Source organism: Nannospalax galili, unplaced genomic scaffold (assembly GCF_000622305.1).
Source record: "Nannospalax galili isolate Female #2095 unplaced genomic scaffold, S.galili_v1.0 scaffold68, whole genome shotgun sequence".
Taxonomy (NCBI): Eukaryota; Metazoa; Chordata; class Mammalia; order Rodentia; family Spalacidae; genus Nannospalax; species Nannospalax galili.
Genome location: NW_008358189.1, coordinates 769,446 through 784,076, shown reverse-complemented (window position 1 = coordinate 784,076; position 14,631 = coordinate 769,446).

The window sequence follows — 14,631 nt, the reverse complement described above, 5'->3', positions numbered from 1 at the left end:
ATGAACACAGATGCAAAGTTCTTCCACAGGACCTGCAAGCCAAACTATTACTACATGAAAATTAATGTACCATGACCAAGAGGGGGCTTGTTTCAGGGAGGTAAGTCTGGTCCAATATGTGAAAGTCCCTGTAACTGACCATATTAACAAGCTAAATAAAGGGGGAATCACATATATAACCTCAATCAAAATGCTGTGTTTTGGTTCAGATTCCCAAAAGAGACATGTTTAGGCTTGAGGCCCAGCCTCTGCCACCACTGGATGGTAGAACCTTTAGGAGGTGGGTGGTGGAGACATGCCATGCCCTTAGGGACTGTGGGACCCAGTGACTTCCTCTTTGATTTCTGTTCCTGGGGTGAGGTGAGCAGCTTCATTATACATGTGTCCCCATCATGGTGAGCCACTTCACTGCAGAACTAAAAGCTGCCCTGAATCTCTGGGTCTTCTAAGCTGGCTCAGGGTGCCTGCTATCATGCCAGAAGCCAATAGGCACAGAAAGCTGGTACCAGGTGGTTCTTTTACTGTGATATCATCCAGTGATGTGGGGAGCCTTTGGGACTGGTCTGCCGGAGGATGTGGTGGTTTGCCAGAGCCAGCTGAAGAGTTCAGCTTACTGGGTGATTCTGACATTCATACTGAAAACTTTCAGCAAGCCAGAAACCCCTCAGGCTGACAAGCGTTGACAAAGCACTGTCACAAGAGCACCAGAAGTTGATTGCTCACCCTTGTGAGGAACATAGCCCTATCCTGCCCAGGCCAACAGGCAAGGCAGGAAAGGGAAAAACAAAACCACCACCTGCAGACACCTGCACTGAGCACTGGCAAACCTAAGGCATGCAGGAAGTATGAACACAAGATCCCAGAACCAGCACGCTTAGTCAAGCATCAGACCAGCTCACCTCAAGACCAGCCACATGTCACTTGGTCAGACATCAGACCAGGTCACCTACAAGACCAGCCACGGACCACAGGCTACTCCCAGTGCGTAACTGGAGTCAAGTGTTTAAAACACCCACTCACAATAGCTCCAAATAAAACACTTCAATCCAAAGCAAATACAGATCTTCATGCTGGAAATTTCAAATGCTGGGCCAGCAAGATGGCTTGGTGGGGAAGGGGGCTTGCCACACAAGCTTGTGACCTGAGTTTGATCTCTGGAACCTACATAAAGGTGGAAGGAGAGAACAGACTCTTCAAAGTTGTCCTCTGACTTCCACAAGTGCACCTACCGCCATCTTACACACACTCTAATAATAATAATAATAATAATAATAATAATAATAATAAATGAAATAATTTTTTTTTCCTCTTTTTTGAGACAAGGTCTCTCTGTAACCCCAGCTGGCCTTGAACTCAGAAATCCACTTGCTTCTGCTGGGATTAAAGGTGTGAGCCACCACTCCCAGCCTGTAATAAATGAAATAATTTAAAAAGGAAACCTCCAATACCAATGAAAGGGATCAGCAATATAAAGAAATGGACAGCTGGGCTTGTGGGCAACATGTCAATTCTTCTCAAACTGATCAGTACTAGTCCACTGAGATCCCAAGAGGGGCTGTTGTTTTTTACCAAAGTCAACAAGCTGATTTTAAGTTCTGTGTACAAAGGAACTAGATAGCCTAAATAACTCTGAAGAAAGGACAGTAGAGAAAGCCGTCTGCCCTGATGTCAAGACATGCCATGATCTATAATAACTGAGACCATGTAGTACTCACAGAAGGAGAGGCAGAGATGGGCAGATGGAGAAAGGATTGACCAACCACACTCCATCAAAATTTAAGACTCTGCTCTGCAAAACACTGTTAGGAGACAAGCTTTGGGGCTGGGAAGATGGCCCAGTTGGCAAAGCGCTTGCTATGCAAGCAAAGCATAAGGACCAGAGTTCAAACCCCAGAACCCTTGTAAAAAGCCAGGTGCCAGCCAGGCATAGTGATGCATGCCTTTAGTTCTGGTACTCAGGAGACAGAGGCAGCTAGATTTCTGTGAGCTCAGTTCAAGATCAGTCAGGGCTACATAGTAACTTCCAAGCCAGCTAAGGGTAAAGAGTGAGACCCTGTCTCAAAAAAAAGGGAAAAAAGTAAGTCATACTGAGGAAGTGGAGAAAAGAATCCCAGGGCCTTTGTGAGCCAGTCAGTGAGCTCCAGGGTTAGAGAGAGCAATGGAGGACACTTGCTGTTGACCTCCGGCCTCCACCAACACACACACAAAGAGAAAGAGAGAGAGACAGAGAGACACAGAGAGAGAGAAGCTTTATAAAGTACTTGCTGAACAAGTGTCTGAACAGACACTTCACAAAGACACTCTGACCACAAGCAGCACAGGAAAGGACACTCAATATCATTAGTTATTAGGAAATAAGTACAATCACAGTCACAAACAGAAACCACAGCAGAGCTAGTGATGGCTTTAAAACCCACAAAGAATGAAAAACACCAACACCCAGAGCTGGCCAGGAGGTGGAGCAACTGGAACTCATCCACTGCTGTGCACTCTGGAAATTGGTCTGGCAGTTTCCAAGAAGTTACACAGCACTCAGCCCAGCACAGCACCCCTTGGAACTTACCCAAGGGAACAGAGCCTGTGTTCACACAAAGACTCGTACATGAATATTCACAGCAGCTCTAGTCACCAAACCTACATGTCCTTCCCACAAACATTAAGAGATCTCAGTCAGTTAGGGTGACAAGGCTGAACCTCAGGGGCACTGTGCTGGGTGATATAAGTCAGCGTCAGGAGGGTAGCACTGGGTCTGTCCGTTCTGAAAAGCAAAGGGTTGAAAGGACAGAGAGACCGGTGATGCTGGTGGATCCACAGGATGCTCTAGGAAGGAAATAGGATTTGATCAGATGGGGGAATCAAATTGCTAACACCTGGCACTCAGGAGCAAGGACACAACAGACAGACCTGTAAGAGATCTGTCAGTAACTTGCAGGTGTTACTTAGTAAACCTTGCGATGATTACAAACCAAGACAAAAAGTAAGATTACTGTAGAGACAATGCTGTTATAAACATAATGCCACTGACAAGTGGCACCCATTCACATCTGAAGGTGATCTCCTCTTTTACTGCACAAAACACATGTATGAAGGCCAGGCTGGAGGGCTGCAGGAATGGCTCAGATATCCAGAGTCCACACAGTGCCAGGTGGATGTGGCAGCTTGCCTGTAATCCCACAGTTCTGAAAGCGGAAACAGGATGGCCAGAGCAGGCAGGCCAGCTAGAGCAGCCAGACTGGTGAGCTCTGGGCTCCGGTGAGAGACTGCCTGTATATATAAGGTGAAGAGTGATCAGGAGACATCCAACACTACCTCTGGCCTCCATGGGCATGCACACACACACACATCCATGTGGGTACACACATGCACAAACAAACACACAGCACAGCTGGGAGTGATGGTATACTCCTATAAGCCCAGCACTCAGGAAGCTGAGGTAGGAGAATCAGCTAGAGCTTAAGTCCAGACTGGACAACAGTGTGAGATCCTGTCTCAAAAAAACTAAAACAAAACAGAAAGAACCAGTTTGGTGTCCAATCCTGCAGCACATCGCTTTCTGTGATTTTTCAGGAGTAGTATGAACAGCAGGCATCAGAGCAGAATCCATTAACGTGGATTGGCAGGTGTCCTCTGCCTGTGTCCTGGTGGTACATGTGCCTGAACTCTGCTCTCTGCTGCCACTTGGTAAGAAACCTCCCATGTTGGCTCATTCCCTGTGGTCTGCAATGACAGACCCCAGGTAGCCACCTTGAACCTAACACCAAGAGCAAAGAGCCATATGGCCAGGCCTGAACTAGAGACACCTGCTATATCATACACTACAGAAGGAATCACTGCTAGCTCAGCACTCCCAGTCATAGACCACCAGGGATTACCTCTATAGGTACTCTCTACAGCACAAGGTATAGTGCATCATTAGTTGGGCTGGGCCCTGATCCAACCTGACCAACATCTCAAGAAGGCAACTGACTGCTAGAGAGGCTGGGACTTAGAAGGTCTCCCCAAATGTGGGTTGAAATCCTAACTCTCAAGGTGATAGACCTAGAAGAGCAAAGGGATCCTGAAGAACCAGCCTTCTGCCAGGTAAAGACATAAACAGATGGTCATGACCCAGGAAGTGCCCTCACCAGGCAGTGAGTCTGCTGTAGCCCTGGAACTGTGAGGACTGGCTTTAAGCCTCTACCTACAGCATTCACACCAAACACAGATGCTCCCTTAACCCACAGGACCCAGCCTGTCTTCAAAGCTGCTGGTCTGCCAAGATTGGTAGCACACACCTTTAATCCCAGCACTCGGGAGACAGAGGCAGGCAGATTTCTGTGAGATCAAGGTCAGTCTGGTTTATACAGCAAGTTATAGGCCAGTTGGGTCTATAGGGAGACCCTCTTAAAACAAAACAAAACAAAACTGCTGGTCTATTTCATAGACATTTTGGAACTAGCTTACCACCACCATGAAATAAATGTGTAGAATTTTATGAGCTCAAATTGCATTTAGGAACAACTGACATTTAATTCTTGAATAAATGGTTAGAAGTTTTTTCTTGTGTGTGTTAAGTGTTCAAACCCAGGGTGTACAAGACAACCATTCTACCACTGACCTATGCCCTCAGTCCTTTTTATTTTGAGACAGGGCCTAAGTTGCCCAAGCAGGCCTTGAACTTTCAATCCTCCTGCCGCAGCCTCCCAAGTACCATGTATCTTCTCACCCAGTTGTTAATACAAGTCTTTGTTCTGTTCGGTTTCTTTCTAGATAACTAGCTGCTTCTGGGAACAGTATTTTCTCCAGGGATTACTGTGGGTTCCTCAACACTGTTGATTCTGTGGTTGGCCGTCTATCAGCCAGTCTTCTAGAACTGTCATTGCTTCTAACAGATTTCACATGCTCCACAGGTACAATGAGGTTGTCTGCAAAATGAAGCCTCCTGTCCTTAACTGCTGCTTCTGTGTCCTGCTGTACTGCCAGGATTTCTAGAGCATTTTAATAGGAAGTAGAGAGAAGTGACCCGTGGTCAAGAGCATTTGAGGTATAATTGTGAGGACAAGCGTTCAGATCCCAGCACCTGTATAAATAAGGTGGGCATCTTGCAAATGCCTGTACCTCCAGTTTTGAAGAGGCTGATGCCTTCTTCTAGCCTCTGTGAATGCACAGGCATGTACATCCACATGTACACAGTGTGCATATGCACACACACACACACACACACACACACACACACACACACACACAACCATATCTCTCCCCTAACTTTAAGCCTAACACTTCTGATGTCTGTCATTGAGAACTGAGTGCTAACACACTATCTGGAACTTTCCACAAAGAGAACTATCCCATCTCCACAGTTGCAGAGCTAAATTACAAATTTCAACTAACACTGGGCTGGAGAGATGGTCAGCAGTTACGAGCACTGGCTGCTCTTGCAGAGGACCTGGGTTCTATTCCCAGCACCCACATGGCAGCTAACAATCATCTATAACTCCAGTTCCAAGGGATCTGACCCCTCTTCTGACCTTGGCAGGCATTGTATGACATGAGTGCACTTACATACAAGCAGGCATTACATTCATACACATAAAATAAAAATAAATAATTTAAAAATAATAGCTGGGCATGGTGGTGCACGCCCTTGATCCCAGCACTCGGGAGGCAGAGGCAGGCAGATCTCTGTGAGTTCGAGGCCAGCCTGGTCTACATAGTGAGTTCCAGGACAGCTGGGGCTACAGGGAGACCCTGTCTCAAAAAAACACCCCCCCAAAAGACAACAATAAATAAATAAGTTTTAAAAATGTTTTTAAAAGAAACAAAAATTTCAACTAGCAGATATATACTACTATAATGGGCAGTAAAAGCCAACAGACTTTTGGTTGAAATCCTAAACAAGTTAAGTGAGTTTCTGGTTTTTTTTTTAAGATTAATTTGTTTTGCCAGGTATGGTGGCCCAGCACTGTCTCAAAAAACCAAAATAAAAGATTGATTTGTTTTATGTGTCTAAATGTTTTACCTATATGTATGGATGTGCACCACATGTATCCAATGCCCACAGAGGCTAGAAGAGGGTGTCAGATCCCCTGGAACTGGAGTTACAGACAGTTGTGAGTCACCATGTAGGTGCTAGGAACCAAATATGGGTCCTCAGAAGAGGACTTGGTGGTGGCGGGTGCCTTCACCTGCTGAGCCATCTCACTTGGCCCTCTACTTAGATGTCTGTCAAATTTACATGTCATCCTTATGCAGGGCCATACTAACCTCTATATCGTTCCATTTTTAGTACACAGTCCTGAATCAAGCACATATTTGAATATATTTATTTTAATCTTTTAGAAAGGGTCACACTATGAAGCCCTGGCTGGCCTGGACTGCAATATGAATACCAAACTAGCCTCAAACTTGAGATCCACCTGGTTGCCTCTGCCTCCAGAGTGCTGGGACTAAAGATGACCACACCCAATTATATTTCTATGTTTTTTTCTCTTTTTTTTTTTTTGTTTTATGAGACAGGGTCTCCCTGTAGCCCCCCAGCTGTCCTAGAACTCACTATGTAGACCAGGCTCACCTTGAACTCACAGAGATCCATCTGCCTCTGCCTCCCAAGTGCTGGTGTTTTTCTCTTCTTAAAATTACTTTTGGGGCTGGAGAGATGGCTCAGTGGTTAAGAACACTGTTCTTGCAGAAGACCAGGGTTCGAATCCCAGCACCCACATGGCAGCTAACAACTGTCCATAACTCCAGTTCCAGGGGATCCGACAGCCTCTCTGTCCTCCACGGGCATTGAACGACATGGGTACACTTACTTCCATGTAGGCATAAACTCATACACACAAAATAAAAATAATAAATAAAATATTAAAAATAAAATTACTTTTGATTATTTTTATCTTATGTATATGTTTTGCCTGCATGTATGTAAGAGCATCTGTATCATGCCATGTCCACGGAGGTCAGAAGAACAAGTTAGATCACCTAGAACTGGGTTACAGGTAGTTGTTAGTTGCCATGAGGGTGCTGGGAACCAAACCCTCTGCAAAAGTAGCCAAGTGCTCTTACCCCCGAGCCGTCCCTCCAACCCAATATTTCAATACTCTGAAAGACACATTCAGTCCTCACCAAATGCTTTTCCTCAGTCTTCTTCCTTGTGAGTGCCATATGCTAACAGAGACCCAAAGTTAGCAAGCTACCTCTACGTAGATCCCTGGGCAACCCTGCTTCCCTTTATGTCACCTGTACATGCTGCACTTCACAGGGTCCTGCCTGTCCACACCAGGAGTCCCACCACATGGGCTGGTAACATCTGCCTGCTGTTCTCCCATGAGAGGCCTGTGTGCTTCCTGACAACACTGCTTAGGAAGTGGACAGTCCGGCTGCTTTCTACATTCTCCAATCTCGGCTTCATCTCCTCAGGTTTCACCTTCAGCAGGTCAGTTAACCAAAACCAGGATGAGTTTCCTTTGCCTGAAATCCCTAGGATCAGAAGTACTGCAGAATACTTACACACACTGCGAGATCCAGAGAATGGGGCCCAGGTCCCTACAACACATGCCCTGAAGATAATTTAATTCAACATTTTCAGCATGCCTGAATTTTGACCTGACCCCAGCCATGAAGTCAGGGGTGGAATTTCCCACTTTGGGTATCATGATGCTCAAAATGTTTGACTTCAGAGTAGTTTGAATTTTGGATTGTTGATGTTCAACTGATAACTTACATTTTCCTGGAAAATTGTTTTACTTATTAAAGTTTTCATATGACAATTTTGTGTTCAGTTGTGGAGTTTCTAAGTCACATTACAATTATGAGAGCAGACTGGCCTTTAACTCACAGAGATCTGCCTGCCTCTGCCTCCCAAGTGCTGGGATCAAAGGTGTGGGCCACCACGCCCAGCCTTTAGCACTGCTGGTTCCTCCAGATATCTCCTGTAACTGTGCAAGGGAGCAGTGCACCCGTGTCGTGCAGTGCCTCAGAGGTCAGAAGAGGGCTTCAGAGTTCTCTGGAACTGGAGTTAAGGACAGTTCATAGCTGCCATGTGGGTGCTGGGAATCAAACCCGGGTTTGAGGGTCAGTGCTCTTAACCACTGAGCCATCTCTCCAGCCCTGGGAGTTCATTCTTTTATTGAAACAGCATCTCCAGAAAGATATGGGAATGCACAAGTCAGGTCCCCCGCTTCTTATCAGGGAATCTTGCCCTTTGATCCCTAGGCCTAGAACGTCTCACACACTCAATCTCTCCTTGTTGGCAAGAGAAAAGCACTCCGCCTTCAGCACTTTGATAGTAAAGCATGCACACCCATATTCATGTGCTATCTTAGGTAGGGCAAGGTTGGATCCTAAGGGGTCAGGTGCCCAGGTTACAAGAGGAACACGTCACTCAGTGAGCTTGTTTACTAGCACTTGGGAGACTACGGGAAGAGGATTCTAAGTTTGTGGGCAGCCTAAGCTACAGGAGACCCTGTCTTAAAACACTGAGAGCAGAAAAGGGGGGAGAGGGGAGAAGAGCGAGGAAGAGGGAAAGGGAGGACCCTGGGAGCCAGAGGGATGGGAAGAGATCAGTGTTGGAATCTACACCCAGGTGAAGCACCAACTTCATGTCTCATGTCTATGCATCTCCCATGTGGCTGTGCCCCTCCACTCACCACTAGGTTCTCCAATGCCTGGCAGAGAAAGGGTGACTGACTATCAACCTGGTGCAGATGCATCACAGGGCACCACTGATGGGCTTCTGATGTGTACCAACCATCCCAAGGGACCTTCCCAGCTGCAGCTTGACACCTTCTCCACAAGCAGCTCTCCACTTGGAGGTTGTCATGCCCTCACTCGGGCTGGGACACACATGTAAGCTGTCTCCACTCCCCTAGATCTAAGGGTCTGTCCAAGTCCCTATCTTGCTCTATGTGGGCAGCATAGGGTGGCATGGGCTCTTCTCCCTATCTCTAGAAGCATTAGCCAGGCTTTAGGAACCTCTGTAGACATCTAGGTGCACAGGAGACAGCTACACATCCCCAAGAACCTCTAAAGGAGTACTGTGGAGAGCCAGCACCTAGCCCTGCTCAGCAGAGCCAGATGCCCGGACATTTGAAGGTGGATGTCTCTGTTGCAAAAATAATAGCAAGTCTGGAGGAGGACAGCTGCCAGGGCCAGAGGGCAGGGCAGTGTGTGCAGGCAGGAATCAAAGGAAGGGAAAGAGAGAGGAGCTGCCCAGCCAGAGGTGGAGATTCTGGGGTCTTCAGCAAGTGTATCAGGGTACCTCAGGAGCTGGCTGGTGCTGGTGGATGCCTGGAAGTCAGCATGTAGCTGTGATGAGGGACACTGAGTCCAGGAGCATGAAGCCAGGAGAGAACAAGGAGGATTGGGGAGCAGACACCTGGGATCAGGGCCTCCCCTATGGGTCACTCTGAGATTCATCAGTAAATGTCCCACTGATCCCTCAGGACCCAGAACTCTGCACATCCTGAAAGCCAGAATGAGAGGGGCCTGTAGGCAGGGAAGGCACCCTGGAAAAGGGCTGAGGGTCACACTGTCCCACACAGTGATGCATAGATGAGGGGGCTCCAAACTTCACAGGCCCCTGGTTTTGTGAGCTATGGAACAGTGATGCTTCAGAAACTTCAGACACCTGACTTCAGAGAAATCCTACTCATTAGGCCTGTCTGTGGGGCCTATCTGCAAGGCCCTGAGGCCTGAGAAGGCTATGAGGCCTTGCCATCTAAGCAGTAACAGTGGCAAACTGCCCTCTCTAGAGTAGAAAAGAAGCCCACCTTCACCCAGACCCCCCCCCCAGCCACAGCTCCATCAGGGAGAAAAAAAGACTGAACCCTTCCCCACAAACACACTACTGCCTCTTCCGCCTGGCTGGCAGCCCTGGAACAGACTCTTTGGCCTCATGTCCTCGACGACAGGGGTGGCAGGACAGGGTCACAGGCCCATTGGTATACTCTCTGGAGGACTGGAGATGCCACTCCCCCATGCGCACAATTCAAACCTGAGACCAGGTCTCTGCTGCCCTTGAGACACATCACATGGCCAAGGAGGACATCTACCACCTGTGTTCCAGCAGGTGGAGGTGGCCACCTTTGATACCTGGGCCAGTTGGGTCAGTTGCACCCACCAACCAGTAAAGACAGACTCTTGGTGGGTTCTGGACAGGGTCAAGTATGGATGGGCTCTGAACTTCTCTCCAGGTGGAAACCCAGATCCAGTCAGGTAGAGAAAAGAATATACAGCTGACCGCTTTGGCCACTGCTAAGTACATGGGTCAGGGGCATTAGCACAACTGTGTATCCATCACCTGCTCCATGTCTAGAATGTTCTTACCTACCAAGTCTGAAACTGCACCCACTGAGCACTAATTCCTCATCCCCTTATCAACCTCCTCTGACTGTGACTCTAGGCATCATCTGACGTCTGCCTTCCGTGACTGGCTAGTCTCACTGCACTGACCATCCTCAGGTCCATCCAAGTGGCAGTGGAGCTCAGAATGTCCTTCCTTTCAAGGCTATGTAATGCCCTTTGTACAGTGGTGGGTCAGCCACCATCTGTCTGTGGTATGTAGGCCACTTCAGCTACTTGGCTGTGGTGAACATGATGGTGATGTGCACAGAAGTACAGCTCTCTCCCAGCTACGCTTTAAATTCTTCTGAGACATGGAACTGCTAGATCACAAGGCAATTCTAGGCTTAATTCTGAGGGAGCTGCATGCCACCTTCCACAGTGGCTGCCCTGCTAGTTTACAGTCCCAACAGTGCTCAGGGTTTGGCTTTAACTTCAACGAAACCCTCTTGTGGGTAGCTGGAGAGATGGCTCAGTGATTAAGGCACTCGCTGCTCTCTCAGGGGACCCAAATTTGGTTTCCACATTGAGAGGCTCAACTGCCAGTGACTGTAGCTCCAAGGGATCTGACACCATCTTCTGGCTTCCATGGGTACCTGCACATGTATGGCGGGCGCAGGAGCACACACTCGCGCGGGCGCACACACACACACGCACACACGCGCACACACACACACACACACACACACACATTTAAAAACTAAATCTTTGAAAAAGAGGAAAACAAGCCGGGCGTGGTGGTGCACACGTTTAGTCCCAGCACTGGGAGGCAGAGGCCGGTGGATCTCTGTGAGTTCAAGGCTAGCCTGGTCTACACAGCAAGTTCCAGACCAGCTGGGGCGACAGGGACACCTGCCTCAAAAAGGCCAAAAAAAATCTTTTTTTAATTAAAAATTAAAATAAAAAAGGGGAAAACAAGCCAGGCGTGGTGGCACACACCTTTATCCCCAGCACTTGAGAGGCAGAGGCTGGCGGATCTCTGTGAGTTCAAGGCCAGCCTGGTCTAAATAGTGAGTTCCAGGCCAGCTGGGGCTCCAAGGAGATCCTGTCTAAAAAAAAAAAAAAAAAAAAAAAAAAAAGAGGAGAACAGATCTTCCATAAACGGGGCTCTGTAACCACAGAGTTGTGAGGTTCTTGCCTAACTGCACTCTTGCTCATGTAGAGTGTGGGGCACACAGCCTCCACTCAGCACGTTTACTCAGAAGGCACCTCTGGGCAGATAGAGCAAGTGGGCACACACCCCTACTACCACCACTGGCTGGCTGGGGGCACAAAAGTGCAATGTGCTGAGACAGAAGGAGCATCTACACTAGCCAGGAGCAGCACTTTCTGAGCACCTGCCCAGTCAGAGTCAGGGGAGCCCTGTCTGGGATGTAGGCATGAGACTGGCAGGAAAGGCCAAAGCAAAGCTCAGGTAGTCCCTGGGGGCCAGGAAGCCTGGGTGGACTAAAGTAGAGCAGTGTAAGACCCTGCTGATGAGCTCCTGCTATGCACCTGCCTCTCAGCCACGCATCTCTTCACATCCATTGCACCCACACGGATGAGGCCCCAGTGTCTGCTAGCGCCCACACGGATGAGGACCCAGTGTCTGCTAGCGCCCACACGGATGAGGACCCAGTGTCTGCTAGCGCCCACACGGATGAGGACCCAGTGTCTGCTAGCGCCCACACGGATGAGGACCCAGTGTCTGCTAGCGCCCACACAGATGAGGACTTGTACCCAGGTGCCTGGCACAGCTACTCTGAGGATCTGAAAGTTGGATCCTCCTGGGCTTCCCCTGCTGCCAACCCAAGAAGGCCAACCAGAGGTTCCATCTCAGGCCTGAAGGCCCTTCCTGTCCCCTGTCGTTTGCTTGGGTCTAAGTGGTAGCAGTGGTGACTTAGTGCAAGCCACCATCTTTGTCTTCTTTGTCTTCGAATTTTCACCCTAAAACCAAAGGTTCCAGAGCCCTGAAAAGTATCCTGACCGTCTGAGCACCCCAAGTCCCTCTGCCCTTACCTTTCCATCTTCTGGATGGCCACCAGCCCCGCCCAGCTTGCCCCGAAAGGGTCTCTGACCTGGAGCTCCACATACTGCAGCCCTGCCATCCCAGGAGCGCCACGGACAGAAGACAATGGACAGAGATCTGAGATCTGCCGCAAGTTGTCTAATATGCTAGAAGAGTGAACAGGTATGAAGGCTCACCCAAAGGGATGCTGAGAGCCAGCATCAGAGTACATGCGGCCTGGACCTCTCAGTCCTCTGGGATGTCTCCATACAGGAGGAATGAGTGTTTTGGCCAATGACCCTCAAGAGCGAGGACAGCGGTGGGGCAGCATGGTATGGGCTCTACAGCCCCCCTCAGTCCACATGGCTCCTGGAACAAATGTCTGGGTGGATCCCCAGGCAGAAGGTTCCCAGCAAAGAAGCACCACGTCTTCACACCTGTGGTCACCCCAGGTTAGGTAAGGGAAAGCTGCCCTGGGTGACACTTAGCTAAAAGGTCAGTATGACAAAAGGAGACGCAGAAAAAGTCAAGTTAAGAAATGAAGGGAGGTGTGGTGGGCACCTCAGGGGCTGGTTAGTGCAGGTGGGGTGCAGAGATCATCTCTGCCAGTGTGGATCTAAATGTTCTGCCTACAGAAGCAGCCGAGAAAAGCAGGTCTATGAACACAAAATGTGCACACCCCTCTGACCAGAAAAAAGGTAGCCAGATAGCTTTCGTGAGGGCATCCTGCAATGGGGGCTGTGACTCTCCTTCCCCCCAGCCACCACTGCAGGTTCTCACAGACAGTCTGGGGATACTGATTTAGAACCTACCTGCTACTCATCAGCCCCTCTGTGGACTGTGACTGGCCAGCCTTACCCAGCCCTTGTGCCCTCCTGCTATTCTCACCAGGGGACTCCAGCCCCATTTACAGCAGTCACACTCCTGCAGCTATGACAAGGATCCACCAAGGTGTATCAGGCAGTGTCACTACCAGACAATAGCCTTGCCCAGAGCAGGTGACAGTGTGGCCACTTTGGCAGTCCTGAGAGAGACATGGCACTGTGGAACCCAAGGACAGGAGAACATTTTATGAATTTTCAACACGACACTAGCACCTTGGCTGGCCTCTGAGAACATGGATTTCCACCCTTTCCCTTCAGGCATGTGGTGGCACACAAGAGGTTACAACCCCTGCCTCACAGGGGCGAAATCTGTGGGCCCCAAACCTGCTGACAGTGTGTGCTGGAGGAAAAATGAAGGGCTTTTTGTTCCAGGAGCAGCCCCCTTGAGCATACTTGTCTGTGTGGGAGCTATGCCTATAGTGGCAGCTGGCCATGCATCTCTCGTGCCCCACAGGCAGAGGAATGCCACATGCCAGCACCCTGGAGGCTGGGCACCATCCTGCCCAACTCTGACCAGGCATTAAGGCTGTCTACACAACTTGGCCAGAACCCACTGCAGGAGCATCTGGGGAGAGGCTTCCTGTTAAAGGAAGTACCAGCAGCTACAGCACTCAGTCCTTGAGGATTAGGCTCTACGAGAGGCTGTGGGCTCATGGGTCTGCACCTTGAGTATCTGCTACCCTCCTGGGGCCCAAAAATGCACCTGGGTAGCCTGAGGCAATTGCCAGCCCTCACTGGCTAACCTCAGCTTTCTCCAGTGTCTGAACCTTATCTGGCCATGGCTACTCCCAGTTAATGAGGAGAGAACAGCAAAGGTGCCTTCTCAGTGTCCTCACCCGCTTGAGGCCTCAGTGAATTCAAGGCTAGGGCAGCTACTATAGAAGGGAAGGGTCAGGAGGCTGGGACCAGGCCAGGCACCCTCTAGCCACTGGGTCTCCACATCCCCACCTTCCTGCCCTGGCAGACGCCAGGTTCATCAAGGGGAGTAATAGAGAGGGAGGCTGGTATGGTGGCACTCAGCTCAGTCCTGAGACAAGGGAAGGAAGATAGAAGGGACCAGGCATTAGCACAGGCAACAGAGAGGGATTCTTTCTTTTCCTTTTTTTTTTGATCTTTTTGAGACAGGGTCTCCCTGTAGCCCCAGTTGGCCTGGAACTCAGAGAGCTCCGCCTGCCTCTGCCTCCTAAGTGCTGGGACTAAAGGCCTATGCCACCACACCTGCCATTTCTATAATGCCTGCTGGGAGCACTTCCTGCGTGCCCATGGCAGGGAGACCTCCAAGAGGACTCTGTAGGTGAGGCTGGACATTCATTCAGAACTCATCACGTGCTCCACCATGACACCCCAAGAACCACAGGTGTCACCTATTCTGCTCTGGGTCCTGCCATGAGGAGACTCTGTCTTCAGATCAGCTGGGCCTGTATCCTTTAGCTCAGTGACCTA